We start from the raw sequence: 19,554 nt of genomic DNA, 5'->3' as shown, positions 1-19,554 counted from the left end.
ATGGCGGCCAACATTTCACCTGCCATCTTAGTGGTGGTGCTGCTGCCGGTAGGTCAGAATAATCGAGCGGGTCTGAAAAGTAAGGCTCCGAAAAATCGCTCAACGACTAGATGCAATCTCTTGAGGTCAGTTCGGCCTTAAATGAGAGGCAAATGAAATATCGTGATATCATTGGCGTCAGTACGACAATTGTAAACAATCTCTAGAAATCGGGCATTTTACGGTAAAACTAGAAGTTTGCTCGTATGAAATCCAGACATAAATCATAGCAAACAAAAGAAAAAATGACGCGATTTTATTAATTTATTTATAGATACTGCAATCCCACATTTTTGGGATTTTAGCAGGGTGGGAAAAACAATGAAATACTCAATACAACATAGCAAACTGCAAGTAAAACAACAGTGGCAGGTTGAAGCAAAGAACATTCATACGAAACACTTATCTGAGAAGGGAAGCAAACAAAGTGAGCGCTAATTGCAAAACCTCATTGTCACTGGGGCTATTCCAATCAGTTACTGTTCTAGAAAAAAAGGAAAACTTAAAACAGTTGTTGCGTGGCAGAAATGGAGTTAGTGTTAAAGCATGCCTTTGCCTACTAGGATATCCGGTTGAGATGGTGTTTACTTCGGAAAGATCTGTTTTATAGTGTCCTTTAATTCGTTGAAATAAGAACTTCAGTCGGCTAAGGCGATTTCTTTGACTTATTGATGGCAAGTTAGCTCGTGTTATTAAATCAGTAACTGAAGCTCTGTTAAAGCAGTTATATATAAACCTCTCTACCTTATTAATATTAGTTTTAGTGTAAGAGTCCCAGATAATAGAAGCATAATCTAGAGTAGGAAGGACAATTGCATTGTAGGAAAGAAGGCGAACTGAGGAAGTAGAAAGTTTCAGAGCACGCCTGAGAAAGAACAGCTTGAAGTTTGCAATTCCAGTTGCAGCTACGCAGTCAATGTGTTTAGTCCAGCTCAGGTCGGTGGCAATCCAGAGTCCGAGGTATTTATGAGAATTCACTTCAGATGGATGGGTACCATTAACACTGTATACAAATTTCAAAGGATTTCATTTATGTGTGATTGTCATGGAAACGGTTTTTTGAAAAGTTCATTGACATTTGCCAAGATGCACACCAAGCAGCAATATATTGAAGAGCCCTGTTTAAAAGACAACGATCGGTTCTGTTATCAACCTCAGAATAAATCACACAATCGTCAGCATAAAGATTGATTTTAACAGGAATATCACAAACAATATCATTAACAAAGATCAGGAAAAGGAGACCAAGCACCAACCCCTGGGGAACACCAGAATCTACAGTTAAGTGTCAGAACAGTGTTCGTTGAAGATTATGTATTCTTTTCGATTGATAAAATACTCTGAAATCCATTTGACCAGCTGTACATTTTGAAGTCATGTGTCCAATTTGCAAATTAAGTTTTTATGTGAAACCTTATCGAAGACTTTTGAAAAATCCATGAAAATTACGTCCGTCTGTTTACCATTATTGAAGAGGCAAAGTCGTGTACCGTTTCAGCAAGTTGAGTGCATCTTGAAAAACATTTCATGAAACCGTGTTGGCATGTTGTGAAAAAATTCATTTTTTCGAGAAAGTCAGATATGTTGGTACAGATTATATGTTCTAAGAGTTTGCAAGCTGTGTAAGTTAACGATACGGGACGGTAATCTTTAACAGAATATAACAGAACATAAAACAAGACCTAAAAATTAAAAAAAGAAATGTAACGTTGACAGGGTGGCCAAATTCTGGGACAAGTAAATTGGCTGTTGAAGCAGTCCAACGGAAACCCTATGGTGCGAAATGAGGCGAGGATGTCGGCAAGTGTTGAAGAGAGGTCAAGTAGGTCATGTGTCACGTTAGGTCAGGTCACGTTAGTCAAGTAGGTCACGTTAGGCGCAGACGGGGGGAACGATCCCGCGCCCTCAACGCCGAACATTTCCCGCCCATGGAGGGCGCGAATCAAGCCCGGCAAGCATCGCCTGAACGCCAATACGGTCGCAGCCGCTCCCGGTCCAGGGGGAGATCCAGGTCTCGTGGCCGCTCCAGGGCTCGTACCAGGAGCCGCTCCGTCTCCAGGGCCAAGTCGATGTCAATATCCCGAGTCCGATCCAGATCCAGATCCGGTTCCAGTGGCCGCCCGGGTTGCAGAACCCAGCCAGCATCTGGACCTCAGCCCGCCTCCACACGTTTGGGGAAGCAGCCGACCCTCCTTTGGGCCGATCTGGCACGTCCTTAGCCCGGTGCCAATATAGAAGCTGCTCAGGCACCTCGTAACGATCCACACCCAGAGCGAGCTAGGGACGCGGAAGTCATTCGCTTACGCAAAGAGAACGACGACCTCAAGAGCACGATCAAGAGGCTAGTTAACGAAATGGCAGAGATTCGGAAACTCGTTTCGAATGCGTCGGATAACGGTGCACCAGGCAGGGCCACTGAGACTCCAATCCCAGCCCCAGTAGACGGTACTGCGACGTCCTCCAAACGCAGAGCAGTAGTAAAACAAACAGGTGAATCGGGAGCGTTGTCCGCAGAAGTCAGCGAGATTAAGCAAACTCTCACTGGGCTGGCAGATGGCCTCAAACAGGTCACTGCTAGCGTCAGTTGTCTCACCGATAACGTTCGTCAAATTCAGGTTGCACTCGGAGACCCCAACAGGGGCCTCGGAGCTCTCGCTGATCGCATAGACGCCATTGAGGCGCGAATGGCTTCATCCGCCTCCGTCGTACAACCGCTCACCGTTCCCGCCATACTAAAGGAAGGTAGGCTTCAATATCCAACCAGGGCGGCGACCGGAGGTCCGAGTCTTTGCACAGCCCTAACTGCCCCGTTAGGTGGTAGTCCATCCGGTCCGCCATAATGGATAGGTCCAAAGAGAGTTTTCGCATTTGGCAATGGAACTGCAGGGGGTATTCTAACAAAAAAGCCCCTCTGCAGCAGTTCTTCAGGTCTTTCGCTGTCAAGCCTCAAGTCATTGCTCTCCAGGAAACATTAGTCTCCGCCGCCTCTCTCCAGGGCTACAGGGCCGTGTCGGGTCTGCCCGGGGGGCGAGGGATTTGCACCTTGATTGATAAAAGGCCCTGTAGCGGTGGCGTAGAGGTAGAACACCCGCCTCGCGTGCAAGAGGTCCGTGGTTCGAATCCCGGTGCCGGCAATTTTCCACCGGATTAAAAAAAAAAAAAGAAAAATCCGCGTGTTGATAAAATTGCACAAACAGGCCTGGAGTGTGGCCTGATCCCGGTGACCAGAACCGGTAACGCACTCCCTCACCAGAGCAGGATTGGCCACCCTGGTGCAGTACTTGGCCACAACCTCCTATATGAACACAACAATCAAACCCCGGCCCTCAGTCCCCAGCAGCTGCGAAGCTACTGACCACGGCGGCGGTCAGACCTGCGACGCTGCAGAGGGTGCTAAGAATCACTGGCTCCGGACAGGCCGCCATTGGAATATGAACCTGGCAACGTTTAACGCTAGAACGTTATCTAGTGAGGCGAGTCTAGCAGTGCTATTGGAGGAATTAGAGGGCAGTAAATGGGATATAATAGGGCTCAGTGAAGTTAGGAGGCCAAAAGAAGCATATACAGTACTAAAAAGCGGGCACGTCCTGTGCTACCGCGGCCTAGAGGAAAGAAGAGAACTAGGAGTCGGATTCCTGATTAATAAGAATATAGCTGGTAACATACAGGAATTCTATAGCATTAACGAGAGGGTGGCAGGTCTTGTTGTTAAACTTAATAAGAGGTACAAAATGAAGATTGTACAGGTCTACGCCCCTACATCCAGTCATGATGACCAGGAAGTCGAATGCTTCTATGAAGACGTGGAATCGGCGATGGGTAGAGTGAAAACCAAATACACTATACTAATGGGCGACTTTAATGCCAAGGTAGGCAAGAAGCAGGCTGGAGACAAGGCAGTGGGGGAATATGGCATAGGCACTAGGAATAGCAGGGGGGAGTTATTAGTCGAGTTTGCGGAACAGAATAATATGAGGATAATGAATACTTTCTTCCGCAAGCGGGATAGCCGAAAGTGGACGTGGAGGAGCCCGAACGGCGAGACTAGAAATGAAATAGACTTCATACTCTGCGCTAACCCTGGCATTATACAAGATGTGGACGTGCTCGGCAAGGTGCGCTGCAGTGACCACAGGATGGTAAGAACTCGAATTAGCCTAGACCTGAGGAGGGAACGGAAGAAACTGGTACATAAGAAGCCGATCAATGAGTTAGCGGTAAGAGGGAAAATAGAGGAATTCCAGATCAAGCTACAGAACAGGTATTCGGCTTTAACTCAGGAAGAGGACCTTAGTGTTGAAGCAATGAACGACAATCTTGTGGGCATCATTAAGAAGTGTGCAATGGAAGTCGGTGGTAACTCGATTAGGCAGGATACCAGTAAACTATCACAGGCGACGAAAGATCTGATCAAGAAACGCCAATGTATGAAAGCCTCTAACCCTACAGCTAGAATAGAACTGGCAGAACTTTCGAAGTTAATCAACAAGCGTAAGACAGCTGACATAAGGAAGTATAATATGGATAGAATTGAACATGCTCTCAGGAATGGCGGAAGCCTAAAAACAGTGAAGAAGAAACTAGGAATTGGCAAGAATCAGATGTATGCGTTAAGAGACAAAGCCGGCAATATCATTACTAATATGGATGAGATAGTTCAAGTGGCTGAGGAGTTCTATAGAGATTTATACAGTACCAGTGGCACCCACGACGATAATGGAAGAGAAAATAGTGTAGAGGAATTCGAAGTCCCAAAGGTAACGCCGGAAGAAGTAAAGAAAGCCTTGGGAGAAATGCAAAGGGGGAAGGCAGCTGGGGAGGATCAGGTAACAGCAGATTTGTTGAAGGATGGTGGGCAGATTGTTCTAGAGAAACTGGCCACCCTGTATACGCAATGCCTCATGACGTCGAGCGTACCGGAATCTTGGAAGAACGCTAACATAATCCTAATCCATAAGAAAGGGGACGCCAAAGACTTGAAAAATTATAGACCGATCAGCTTACTGTCCGTTGCCTACAAAATATTTACTAAGGTAATCGCAAATAGAATCAGGAACACCTTAGACTTCTGTCAAGCAAAGGACCAGGCAGGATTCCGTAAAGGCTACTCAACAATAGATCATATTCACACTATCAATCAGGTGATAGAGAAATGTGCGGAATATAACCAACCCTTATATATAGCTTTCATTGATTACGAGAAAGCGTTTGATTCTGTCGAAGCCTCAGCAGTCATGGAGGCATTAAGGAATCAGGGTGTAGACGAGCCGTATGTAAAAATACTGAAAAATATCTATAGCGGCTCCACAGCCACCGTAGTCCTCCATAAAGAAAGCAACAAAATCCCAATAAAGAAAGGCGTCAGGCAGGGAGATACGATCTCTCCAATGCTATTCACAGCGTGTTTACAGGAGGTATTCAGAGACCTGGATTGGGAAGAATTGGGGATAAAAATTAATGGAGAATACCTTAGTAACTTGCGATTCGCTGATGATATTGCCTTGCTTAGTAACTCAGGGGACCAATTGCAATGCATGCTCACTGACCTGGAGAGGCAAAGCAGAAGAGTGGGTCTAAAAATTAATCTGCAGAAAACTAAAGTAATGTTTAACAGTCTCGGAAGGGAACAGCAGTTAACGATAGGTAGCGAGGCACTGGAAGTGGTAAGAGAATACATCTACTTAGGACAGGTAGTGACTGCTGATCCAGATCATGAGAGTGAAATAACCAGAAGAATAAGAATGGGCTGGGGTGCGTTTGGCAGGCATTCGCAGATCATGAACAGCAGGTTGCCATTATCCCTCAAGAGAAAAGTGTATAATAGCTGTGTCTTACCAGTACTCACGTACGGGGCAGAAACCTGGAGGCTTACGAAAAGGGTTCTACTCAAATTGAGGACGACGCAACGAGCTATGGAAAGAAGAATGATAGGTGTAACGTTAAGGGATAAGAAAAGAGCAGATTGGGTGAGGGAACAAACGCGAGTTAATGACATCTTAGTTGAAATCAAGAAAAAGAAATGGGCATGGGCAGGACATGTAATGAGGAGGGAAGATAACCGATGGTCATTAAGGGTTACAGACTGGATCCCAAGGGAAGGGAAGCGTAGCAGGGGGCGGCAGAAAGTTAGGTGGGCGGATGAGATTAAGAAGTTTGCAGGGACGGCATGGCCGCAATTAGTACATGACCGGGGTTGTTGGAGAAGTATGGGAGAGGCCTTTGCCCTGCAGTGGGCGTAACCAGGCTGATGATGATGATGATGATGATGATAAAAGGCTGACTCATCTCACCCACGACCTCAAGCTGGCGAGTGGTAGAATTGAATATGTGATGGTTGAGATCCTGCTCGACGTACCACAGCAGAATCAGCGCAGAAACAGCGTGTTCGTCCTCAATATCTACAGCAACCCCAGGGACTCGCGCCAGCAGTTCAAGACCATCCTCAAGAAAGCGACCGACGTGGCCGGCCCTCGACCCTTGGTCGTCGTCGGTGACTTCAACGCACCGTACGGCATCTGGGGTTACGTCTACGACAATACCAAGGGGCGCAACCTGTGGCAAGACGCCAACGAGATGGACCTCACTCTGGTCACTGACAAGAATTTTCCTACGCGCATCGGCAGCTCCGTAACCCGGGACTCGACACCCGACCTCGCGTTCGTCAGGAACGTTGAGGACGTGGGCTGGGAGAACACCGCAATGGCGTTCGGCAGCGACCACTACATTCTCGAGACCAACTTCAAGGTATCTCGGAGTAGGATCAAGGAATTCACGTTCATCGATTGGGACCGCTTTCGCAAGATTCGCGAAGAACCCGGCAGAGCCAGGGCACCCGCCACCCTTGAAGAATGGTGCGAAGGCGTCCGGAACGACGCTTCCGCGGCTACCAAGAAAGTGGAAACCGATATCGACGTCTAGCGGATGGACAGCAGACTTGCCCACCTGATCGAGGCCAAAAACGCCCTGCTCCGCCGATGGAAGGGTCAAAGGCTCAATCGCAGACTCCGAAAAAAGATCTCGGAGCTCAACAAGGTCATCGATGACCACTGCAATGCGCTATGCCAGCAGCAGTGGGACGAGCTCTGCGAATCCATCGACGGACAGATGCGCAATGGCAAATCCTGGGGTATGCTGAAGCACCTTCTCGACGAAAGCGGCTCAAACTCAAATCAGAGGCATACGTTGGCCCGGGCCCTTCACGAAGCCACCAGGTCTCACACGGTCGATGAGCTCGTCTCAAAACTCGTACAGAAGTACTTGCCCGTCCGTCGCGACGGAGATCCAGTGACCCAACTCCCGGACTACCGAGGCCCTCCACGCCCCGATCTCGACGAAGACTTCTCCGTTTCCGAGGTCAGACAGGCCATCTTCGCGCTCAACCGCAAGTCTGCGCTGGGTCCAGACGGAGTCACCAACAGAATGTTGAGAAACCTCGAGGACACATCGATCGTCTTTCTGACCGACAAAATCAACGAGTCCTGGCATAGCGGCGTTGTTCCTGCAGAATGGAAGATGGCCTGCACGGTGCTCATTCCCAAGCCAGGCAAGGCCCCGAACATCGAGAACCTCAGGCCGATTTCTCTAACCTCCTGCGTCGGCAAGGTCATGGAGCGCGTCGTCCTCAACAGAGTCAACGGGTACCTCGAAGACAACGAGGTTTACACGTACAACATGATCGGCTTCCGCGTCGGACTCTCGACGCAGGATGCAATGAAACTAATAAAGCATCAGATTGTGGATGGCCGTTCCAGAGACGTCAAGGCTTTGCTCGGTCTGGACCTCGAGAAAGCTTTCGACAACGTGCTCCACAACTTCATCGTAAAGACCATTTCAGACCTGGGTCTAGGTTCCAGATTCCATAGCTACGTCAGCTCGTTCCTAACGGATAGGAAGGCCAAGCTTCGCATTGGGGACTTCCGCTCCAACGATGTGCCCCTCGGAGGGCGGGGCACTCCTCAGGGCGCCGTCATCTCACCCACCCTGTTCAACATCTGTATGATTGGCCTTTCCGAGAGGTTGGCACGCGTGGAGGGCGTCAAGCACACCATATACGCCGACGACATCACTTTATGGTGCTCCGAAGGCTGCGAGGGCAGAGTTGAAGAATCCATGCAGGAGGCGATCGACGTGATCGAGGAGTATCTCCGCCCCACCGGACTTCGATGCTCCCCCGCCAAGTCGGAGCTTCTGCTTTACAGAAAAGAGAAGGGAGGCAGACCCAAAGATTGGAAGCCAGTCTCCGAAAGCAGCATCAGTCTTCGCACTTGTGACGGGGGGGGTGATACCCAGGGTCGACGTTATTCGGGTCCTGGGCATGTTTGTCGAATTCAACGGCGGGAACGGAACGGCTCTCCGCAAGATCATCGCAAAGACGGACAACGCTTTCCGCCTCGTTCGCAGAATAGCAAACCGGCACCGAGGAATGAAGGAAAACAATCTCCTCAGGCTTATCAATGCCTTCGTACTATGTCACTTTACGTGCACAATATCTATGCACAACTGGCTCAGAGCGGAGCGAGACAAGCTCAATGCTCTCATCCGCAAAGTGGTCAAGAGGGCTCTCGGGCTACCCATCAGGACCCATACCGAGGATCTCCTCAAGCTGGGGGTGCATAACACTGCCGAGGAGATTGCCGAAGCCCAAGAACGCGCGCAACTCACTCGCCTGAGCACCACAGCGGCAGGTAAACACATCCTCGAAGAGCTGGGTTACCAACCTGCGGGATTCCCGATGGTCACTACCCCGATCCCTAGGTGCATTCGAGACAAGTTCGAAGTGGCCCCTGTGCCCCGAAATGTCCATCCCGTTCATAACGAGGGCAGGCGCAAGGCCAGAGCAGCAGCCATCCTGAAACATATCAAGCAACGAGACATTACAGCAAGCTTCGTCGACGCCGCGGAGTACAGCGATGGGAAGACCTTTGCCATCGTTGTGGTCGACTCTAGCGGCAAGATTTCCAATTGCGCCTCCATTCGCACTTCAGACCCCGGAGTCGCCGAGCAAGCCGCCATCGCCTCGCCCTGCTAGACGGTCGTGGGTCCGAGATATATAGCGATTCCAAAACGGCAGTTAGGGCTTTTTAGAAGGGTTGCATCGCCAAGCAAGCTGCTCGTCTTCTTAGCAGCTCGAGTCGATATGCTCTCACGCATCATTCAATCCACTGGTTTCCAGCTCACGTAGGGTCGGTCGAGGGTGCTCCCCCGAACCTCAATGAGTCTGCTCACGAGGCTGCGCGTGAACTCACCGACCGCGCTTCCTCTGCAAGAAGCACCGACTCCCCTCCTCCCTACGGCCACAGGGACGCTCCCGCTACTCACAACGAGATTATTAAATTCTTCTACATGTCTAGAAGGGTCTTTCCACCCCCTCACCCCAAGCTGAATAGGGCGCAAGCCGTTTCGCTTAGGCTTCTGCAGACCAGCACGTATCCGTGTCTGTCCGTTCTTCACGAGGCTTACCCGGACGTGTATCGCGACGACGCCTGCCCCTCCTGCGGGCAGACCTCCACTCTAGCGCACATGCTGTGGGAGTGCGGGTCGACATACCCCAAGTTCATCAAGGAGGAGTGGGACTCGCTTCTGCGTAGCCTCGCTCTAGAAAAGCAAATCCTGGCTGTCCTGCGTGCCCGCGACCGGGCCGGTGGGCTAGACCTGCCGGTCCCGACGTGGGACTAGCCAGGTGCGCGACGAGTTCGTGTCCTCGCCGGACCTGCAATAAAAGTTTCTTCACTCACTCACTCAGGTCATGTGGCCGACGCCAGCGCCCGGCAGCTCTCAGGCTATTACGCCTACTCCATCACATTAAATACAATGCACTCTACGGTGTATTACTCGCATGGTGTATTACCCGCATGTATTACTGCAGAATAATTTGAAATAGCGGTTGTAAGGTCGCTCTGATTGTTCGTGTTCTTAAATGTCACGAATCGGCCACGTGCTGTGTGTATAGAGAGGGGGTTCACTCCCCCCCCCCCCCCCCATGTCAGCGGGGCAACCGTTTCTGTGTTATGTGGGGTCACGGACCGCGCGGTGTTGGGTGACGCGTCGCGGCAGGCGCCAGGAGGACGAGTGCCGATTCCGGGAGGTTGGTATTGTGCGCAGGGTGCTGGCAGTCCGCCGACGGTCCCACGAGTCCGCACAGACCTGCCTTGAAAGGGACCGCTGTACACGGTATCGTGGGTCTGGCGCCCGAGTGCCTGACTAATTGGAGGCGCCGCCGAGGTTAAGAAGGGCTTAGCAACCTTGACCCCGTGCCGCATATACGGAGCAGGAATCTATTCTTCTACGCGTCCGGAACGCAATCGCCAGCCTTGTTGTTGGGTGCGACTGCCTGTGTGGTGTCGAAGGCCAGCTTACAGTGCACGCTGTAGGGATGCGGTGCACACGTGAAGAGTGCATTCGGACGGCGGCGTCTTGTAAACACGCACTCGGAGAACTTTGTCTTGTAGACAATAAGTTTGAAGGACAAGGAGGGCCATCCGTCTCCCACACGGCCAAACTTTGAGTACAGCGGCACTACGTGGTGTCGATGCCCCTGCTTCCGAGACATTTGCGGCCTAGGCGCCGTTGGGATTTGAGGCGGTCTAGCGATAACTTGTTCGGGCCTGGCGTGTTTTGCTGAGCCCGTCACTAACTACGTAGAAACGAGAGGGCAACGGAGTTTCGGGGAAGAAGGAAAAGAGCTTTGTTTTCCAATATGTTTATTTTTAAGAGTAAGCCCATCCCTGTGGGTTGTGGCTTAACAAACGGTTGACTCTGATTGGCAACTGAACCTGTGGGACGGGCCAACGGCCCTACCGCCTTTTTTTTTTTTTGTATAGTTGGGCTATAAAAATCGGGACGACATGCTGTCCCTCAGACTTGGCTGAAATCAGGATTGCTGATAGATCAGTGAGCCTCCGTACTATGTACGTTAAAACGAGTCTGGGCTCTAACAGTCATTGAGACAGTCGAAGAGTGAGACTTTGTTTCTCAATTGTTCAAGTTTGTAATGTATTTGTTTTACCTGCCATGTATATAGAAAAGTTTACCTATAAATATTTCTTGTACATCTGATCTCATCGCTTCCTGCCTGCGTTTGATCAACAACTGCCGATCATCGTCCGAGAAGCTTCAAGTTCCAATGGTGAAGCGAGGACAACAGAGAACGAACGAAACTTTACTGGCGCAGCACGACAGGATCGGCAAGCCCCACAACGAGCAACGAGCAGCGAGCCAGGCACAAGGCAACAGAGGGCCACCAGCCAATTCCGCAACGGTTGCAACTCATCTGGACGAGGACGACAGGCGGCGCCCCCAGCAGCAACGGTTGAGCGGGATTCCTTGCGTTTTGTCTAGGTTGGCATGGCTGTTGTTCAGTGGGGTTAATGGTGTTCACGCGCAGAACAGCAAATGCGATTGAGGCTAGCGTAAACATTGATACGGCATCTGAACAAAGAGAGGGTCAGAGACGGCAGGAACTGCAACGTGTCGGAGAGACCGAGTCTGAGACGTCGGATACTGAAATGGATAGTGAGACGCAAGGCGCTTCGCAGGCTCCGAGCACGACTGATCCAGAGGCCATGGCGGTGAGACGCCTGGAGCTGGAGCTGGAAAAGGTGCGCCTGCAGCTAGAGTGCGAGCGCATTGCTCTACGGAGAGTGGAGCTTGAGCAGTCGGGCAGGCCGCCTTCGGTGTCGGAAGGAAGCGATCTCCGCCGTGCCAGCACGGATGGAATATCACAATGTGCTAAAGTGCTTAAGGCATACCGGTTGCCGTGTGACGCTGACGTTCCGATATGGTTTGATGAGGTTGAAAAGTTGTTTTCATCTTTTCAAGTACCAGAACACAGCCGTGTACATTTGATCATGCCTGCGCTGACCGAGCGGGTCCGTTATCTGTTGCGTAGCCTGAATGATGAGGAATGTACAGATTACGAGACTGTAAAGAAGGCAGTACTAGATGAACTTAAGCTCACGCCAGCTGAATACTTGGGGAGGTTTGAAAAGGCATCGAAATGAAAGGAGGAAACTTGGGCTCAGTTCGCGTCTCGCGCTAGAACTTATTTGGCCTATTACCTTCAATCTCGCAATGCAAACACAAAAGAAGCTATGACGGAGCTTATGGTCGCTGACCGTATGAAAGCCAGTATAGGCTCAGAAGCCCTAGAATGTGTTCTTTTGCGGGAGGGCGAAGAGTGGTTTAAGCCAGTGGAGGTGGCAAAGGTGCTGGAGACTTTCGAGCAAGCTAAAGGGAAAGGACGAGCAACTAAGCCAGCCGCAACAGCCTCATTGACGCAGCAAGCAAAACTAGCTAGCCCGCAGAGGACAAATTTAAAATGCCACGTGTGTCATATACAGGGACACCTAGCCAGAGACTGCCCAAAAACTTCAAATAAAGAACAACAGGGGAAGGCACCGACTGTGCAAAAACAAAGGGTGAAGAAGGTTGCTGTTGTAAGTGAAGAACCTCCACCAGAGCAAGAAAGGGTGCTTAGCGCTAGAGTAGAAATCTTAGCTCAAAATGCTAGCTCAGGGAGGTCAAAGCTGGACCTTATCCCTATCATGTGCGGGGATATAGCAACGGAAGCTGTATTGGACACAGGTAGTGAGATAACGGTCGTCCGTAAAAGCATGCTGCCCGTCGGTTTACAGGAGCCATCGGGAACAGTAAGACTCGAGTCGGCATTCGGAAAGACCATTCGAGCTAACCTAGCTACGCTGCCCGTGGGCATGCATCGCCCGGGGGCTGTGATACAACCGCAGAGGATCGATCTGGTGTGTGCAGTTACAGACGAACTTGCAAAGGGGGTTGACTGCCTGTTGTCAAAGGAAGATTGGGAACTACTGCAGGCGCAGGAAAAAGACGAGTTTGGACGAGAAAATATTCCGGGGGTAGCCAATTCCGTGGTAGTCCGATTATTATTATTATTATTATTATTATTATTATTATTTGTTTTGAACACATACACATATACACAGGTATCAGGAAATGGAAAGCGAGGAGCAGGCTGGCAACTGCCACCGGAAGGGGCACAACGCCTGCCTACTCTTCTGAAGGGAGGTGACAGCAACACAGAAATGGAAGATAGGAAGGAGGGGAGGAAAAAGGAAAGAGGAAAGGAAGAGCAACAGGACAAATCTAAATACCAAAGTAGAACACTGCAACAGGTCAAATCTAAAGACTAAAGTAGAACTCTGCAGCCGGAGTTAAAGTGACGCCGCGTCGAACAGCCTCCACAATTATCAACAACATCCATGGCTAGTTCGCTATGCGGCTAATTGTGTTCTCCACGATGAGACGCCAAGTAAAGCTGCACGTTATCACCGTTTCACCGTTAGTCGGTTCACAATGTATACTATTAGGTGTTTGAACCCGCCACCTCCCATCTTCGAAGGAAGAAGCGTTAGGGTACAGTACTGATCACTCACAGTAAAGTCGGTCACTGAAGGTCACGCTACTATAGAATGTTGAATGTTATTGCTACAAACGTGAACCCAAGTTAGTTCTATAAAGTTTAGTAGGGCGCGATGGGCCTGATCACGTTTAGATGCACAGCCACTGGGGTATAAACATTCCTCGAGTGTCGCACACCGCAGGCCAAGGAGATGATAGTGTCTCACTAGCGACATGCGCTGCGCACTGAAAGCGGGACACTCAAATATAAGGTGCTGAAGTGTCTCGTAGCAGCCACAAGACGTACACAATGGACTTTCCGCACGCCCTTGTCTGTATAAACGTTCGTGCACGTTCACGCAACCAACCCTCAGCTTGAGCAGTTGTGCTCTAGCGCGACGAGGCAAGCCTCGACCACGAACACGGGGCGGGAACGTTCCATTTGCGACGCGCTGATCTGGATGCTGCTTGAGTAGGTGGCGACGAATCAGCAGACGAGCGTCATCAAGCTTGCACAAAATTTCTGGGCAGTCACAGTCGAAATAGTCGATAACACTGAGCCAGACTGCGGTCTAAGTTGCGTAGAAACGACAGACAGCATCCCTGCATTGCAAGAGAATAGTTTGATACAAGATGCCACTGGGGCGCCCAGTCAGCGCCCAGTCCCTCGTTATGAAAGCTTCGGAAACTTGTGCTTTAAATATATAATTAACTGGCTCATTCAAAACTTGAGAACAGGAAAGTGTGGTGTGACTCGTCCTTCCACATAAATACGAAACTGGTAGTGCGCACAGCTAATGGACGTGTTCGATGAGTTCGGTTAAATATGTATGTATGTATGTATGTATGTATGTATGTATGTATGTATGTATGTATGTATGTATGTATGTATGTATGTATGTATGTATGTATGTATGTATGTATGTATGTATGTATGTATGTATGTATGTATGTATTTGAAATGGCCGCCTATGCTCAGTTTTCGTGGTCGGCCATCGATGCGACCATCGCAGGCCCTAGAAATCAGGTTCGTAAGCGGTGCGTTGCGATGAAAGTGCTCCGAGAGCAAGATCGACCGGCCCCGCTAACGGAGAATGGTGCGCTGGAACCGTCATCCGTCGAACCGAAAGCGCCTAGCAGACGGCGCGTCCCATAAACTTCAGCGATTTTACGCCTCACCTATTTCGATAGGGAAACTGTTTAAGGGCTCATTCTTGCTCGTAAATGCCGCCAACCACGCTCGTCTTTTTGCACATACTTTTGAAGCACAGTCCAAAAAAATATCGACTCGTTAGAAACTCGGTCGAGGGTCTTACGTGATCCTCTTGTGAATCTGCCACACCAAGCCTATTAAAGGGGCCCTCACCAAGTCTGGCCATCTTGAGCTGACAAGCGCAGAGCATACAATGCGCGCTAACTATCGTGTCTGCAAAGCACTACATCGCTACGCGACGCGGAAAGGGTTGACATTTCAAACCGAACGCCGTTTTTTCCTTCTCCTCGCGGCCGCCGCGCTTCAAGCCACACGGTGACGTAGTCGCGTCCCTGCACCTAGGTAGTCGTGTCCGCAGTGTGACGTCGCTCGTGGTGACACGTGACTTCGAGAAATATTGAAGGCAACATCTGTTATTTGTGTGATCTGTTGCTTGAATTGACGAATTGAAGTTTAGAGAAATAATAAAACACACAAACTGAATGTCTGCGTGTTTTTTTTTTTTTTCGCACCGAATCAAGAGAGATGTACTTCCGCTTCGTCTGCTCGTTCGCACGGTCGAACAGTCACGTGCGCAGGTAGCGAAACTATGCCACTTTCTAGCGTGTTCCAGCGCGGGATCATGGTCTGCGATCCGCTTGTTCTGCCTCAATATACGTGTAGCACTGAATTATACCGCTAACCATGTTTCATTGTGCACAGCGTGCAAAATCGTGCGCTGCACGAACAAAACAACAGCTCGCGCGCGACGCCGTCAGCGGAAATGCGTAGCGTCTGAAAAAAAAAAGAAGAAACGAGGAAAAAAATAAAGAAGGCGGGGCCTGTGACGTATGCGTCACGCGATCCTCGAGGTCTGGTATGGGAGAACGCAGGGAAAGAATTTCGCTTGCGAAGGCTAGGCGGGGCGAGTGGAAAGAGCGTCTCGCTTGGCAGTGGAGCCGGCCTTCTGAAATCATGGGTTCGCGGCACTGAAATATTTCCACCTCGACTATTAATGAGCCGATTTGATTTTTTTTTTTTTTTGCGGCAGAGCGCTCCCTAGAGGACACATAACAACTTCCAGGGTATAACCAAAATTTGCTATGGGGCCTGGGAGGGGCCCTTTAAAAGATATCCATATGCGCTATACCATAATCCTATGTGGGCATATAGAAATATACTGGACTTTACTGGTACAAGGCATATATGATACATATACGACCATGTATGATTATGCATACAAGGCACATATGAAGCCTGCGAGTTTATTTCATTTTCTGTTTGCGCATTTTCTCAATCCAACAGACAGTAAATGCGTAACTGTTCTCTTTTATTTTATGCGTAGAAATAATCATGAATGAGTATTAAACTTGCGATAGGCTTTCATCAAGCCGGAAGGTAAAGGAAAGAGGAAGAAAAGAGAACTAGCTTCCGGTGGGAGCCGCACCCACAACCTCGAATGGCGTGCGCGATGTTCTGCCAATTGAGTTACGGCGGCGGCTCTCCTTTCATCGATTTTCCTGAATATCTGTGCAGATGTACTAAAGCAATCCCTGGGAGTGTTATATCCAGTGCCACTGAAGGCCATGGTGGCGGGTGTACATCATCCATTCCGCTGGCGTCACGCTGGCGTCACGTAGTACGTGATCTTAGCAGCAAGTAACTGGCCAAACAGCCTTGATGTCCGTGTTGCCCTTTCTCTTCTATTTTAAGGGCTAAAGCACACGCGCGCGCGAACCCGGCATAGGGGAGAGTGATCATATCTAACATGATGTAATATCTTTCGCTATATTGCAGGTTTTCCTTTTTTTTCTTTTGCTCTAATCTAATCTCCTAGGCTCCTCGAAGGGCGTTTACAACTTGAACATAGTGAGGAAAGGCGCAATAATCGCTGGACACGAAAGTTGCGCAAGTTTCCGCGCTATTTCCGTCGTCGCGGCTCCTGTGGTACGCCCACGAAGGCGATCGGGCCTTCATGAGTATATCAATCGATTTCGCCGCCTATTGTTTGGGCAAGTGGTTCTCCGCCGTCGTCCCCTCCGTGCCCTGTATTTCAATTTCTGAGCAGCGAGTGGCCCGCGATACGACTTCTCGGTGATGACGGCCACGGGCAACCGGTCAAGGCGACGTGCTCCGGCGCGCGTGCGCTCTGGCGTCACGTATAGTACGTGGCGACTCTCGAGTATTCGCGCTTGATCACGCCTCGCCGTGCACTCAACTGCATTGCCGCTTTGTCGAATACAGCCGGACAACACTCGACTGAGACGACAAGAATGAGTGCTTATGGACAAAAAAAAATTAATAAAATAAGAAGCTTCAGTTTCACTCAAAGTGCGAAGCTCCTCGAACGCGTTCAAATATAGACCGTGATTGCGACTTATGCTACCGTCCGTGAAGAGAAGAAAGATTATATGTATATCGTATCGCCTTCTCTCAAATGCCCTTTTGCAGTTCGGCTGCCTAACTAACTACAGACATTCCTTTTGCGCCCGACTTACCGGCAGTTGTTTTTGCTCTACGTTACCTTCGCCTTTGTGTAGTCAGACTTCTTCAAACAGGCCGTGTGTCCGCTTGTTTTTATCCAACCGGGACAAATTTGTCAAACGGTTCTAGCAGGTGCTTTTCTTCCAGAGAAATTATGCCTCTTTTATTTCGTGTGGGTTCCAGACCACTGAGGCTTAGTTATAAATGAGTCTTATTCACTCACGGTGGCCATCCCGTGGTGATATGGAGACATTGTGATGTTGCCATACGTGTTTCGCGCCACACAAGGTGCGGTTCGGAAAATTTACTGCTGTGAGTAACTCTTACAAATCTTCGTTGTCTTTTTCTTAGTTTCGGCTTCTTAATTTTCACTAGAACCGTGGATGGCTTCCTGCTAGAAAGGTTTAGGCCTTGTTCAGAAGACTGCGTTGCAGTGTTCCCCCGTTCAATATTTGCGTGCGGCAGTTTGATCTAGCTTCGTCCCCTTTCTGTCATTTTGCAATCTAGAACAGGCATTGTTAACATGTCGTTCCATTTTTGGTTAAACAAGCGCTTTTGGAGAACGTTTTTCGCAGGCATGTGCTGAACTAGACTCTTCAGTCGGCCTTTTTAGTTTGGTGCTACCGCTGAGGGTTTATGGTCAAGGCAAGGTTCGCGATGCAATTTTTTTATGTCCTGAGCGAGACGAATATAATTGTGAAAAAAGCTTCTTTTTTTTTTTTCTTGTTATCACGTTTTTTACGCTATTATTTTCTTTAGTACTATTTTTATTCAATTCATATCCGTATCAAGTAACTTCTAATTTCGACACATTCAGTTATTTATTATGGTTCATCATATTTTCATCATTTTTTTTTGTTAGCTGCACGTCTTGCCATTTTCCCCCCACTTCTTTCTGTCATGCCTTTGGGCCCTGAAAGTATGTTCAACAAACAAACAAACAAATGAACAAACAAACAAACAAACAAGCAAGCAAGCAAGCAAGCAAACAAACAAACAAACAAACAAACAAACAAACAAACAAACAAATAAATAAATAAATAAATAAATAAATAAATAAATTCCTCAAAATTATTTTTAGAGTTTTCCTCCTCCTCCTCCTCCTCCTCCTATGTATTTTTGGCTCCTTCAAATGCAGCCTCTTTCTTGGCCAGTACGTCGTAGTAGGTTTCAGTATTTTTCTGAGGATCGATACAACTAATCCATGAAGTCGACATCCATAGCCACGCACTGGTATTCGCACTATTTCGCGCAATATCAGTTGCAGAAAGTAGTCGTATTCTCTGCGGTGCATGCACCAACTTATGCAGAGGCGCTGCTTTCCTTCTCTATCCCATCCTGTCTCTGGTATCGTTTCAAGGGGCACTGCAGCGGCTTTCAGACAAATTAAGGATACGTTCTCGATGTTCAGGCCGTACGTCCTGAGCATGCCAGTCCAATATTATCTCACCCCATGCGCTGGAGAGCCCGCGCTTCTAGTAATAGAACGTTCGCTCACCGCACTGGCTCGTTCTCGCCAAAAACAGCTCGACCAACGCTCTCTGGTGTACTACGTACAGGAGTGCCTTGGAAACCAGGCACTTACAAAGTACCAGCGGAGTCAGACTAAGGGCTCCCTTACCTAGCACCACCTATGAATGTTAATATAGGTTGCGTGAATTTATGAATGAAAGAATAATTAATTATCCTGTGGCTTTCGAGGCGCTCTCTATTTGGCTGCACTCAGTGACGTCATAGGTCAAGTGACAGCGCGCGTACGTAGACGCCAGCCGTCGGGCGACTGTTAATAGAGAGTTTTAGGCCAGGGGACGCAAGCGGCTTGCGTGCGCAAGAACTAGGGGCGACGGTACTGCACATGCGCAGAGCCAGACGTAGGAGTCTACGCATGCGCAGTACTATAGCCACTAGTTCTTGCGTACGCTAGCCGCTTGCATCCCCAAATCCAAAACTCTCTAATGACCATAATAGCGCACACCTGTTATCTTACGCGTTCCTCTTAAAACTTTAGCTTATCCGTATACGATTTATTCTTCACGGAATATATCCCATGTTAACGGAGTAGTGCACAGTTAGCACCATCACGACCACCTCCACCACCATCATCATCGTCGACAACTCCGTTTTTTTTCGTTGAGCTATAGTGCGTATAGTAGGATACAACGTTAAAAAGCAGCAGTTGGCAACCAAGGCGCACGGACCACGCGGGGTTGTTACTCCGCCAGCCAATCACAGAACCGAACAAAATCATCGTCATGCGACCATTTCAAGATGGCGTTGTACTTAAAACTTCCGGAGCGTTTGCTGTTCTCGAAGAGTCTTTTCATCGGCGGAAGCGACGAGGTGTGCAACAGACATGGACAAAGTGTATGGAGTCTTAGCATTTCACTCTTCAAAACCCCACGGTACAGTTCATTTCATTGCTGACCCCGTTTCACTCATGAAACTTCACTGCCAACTGAAGTGAA

The 19,554-nt window shown here is 49.1% G+C and overlaps 1 pseudogene; it reads left to right on the top strand.

Annotated features, from left to right (window-relative positions):
• Nucleotides 1-18,714, top strand: LOC126542623 (uncharacterized; annotated as a pseudogene).
• Nucleotides 18,715-19,554: the final 840 nt, after the last annotated feature.

This window comes from Dermacentor andersoni, chromosome 2 (genome assembly GCF_023375885.2).
Source record: "Dermacentor andersoni chromosome 2, qqDerAnde1_hic_scaffold, whole genome shotgun sequence".
NCBI lineage: Eukaryota > Metazoa > Arthropoda > Arachnida > Ixodida > Ixodidae > Dermacentor > Dermacentor andersoni.
This window is presented reverse-complemented; position numbering and strand designations above follow the sequence as displayed.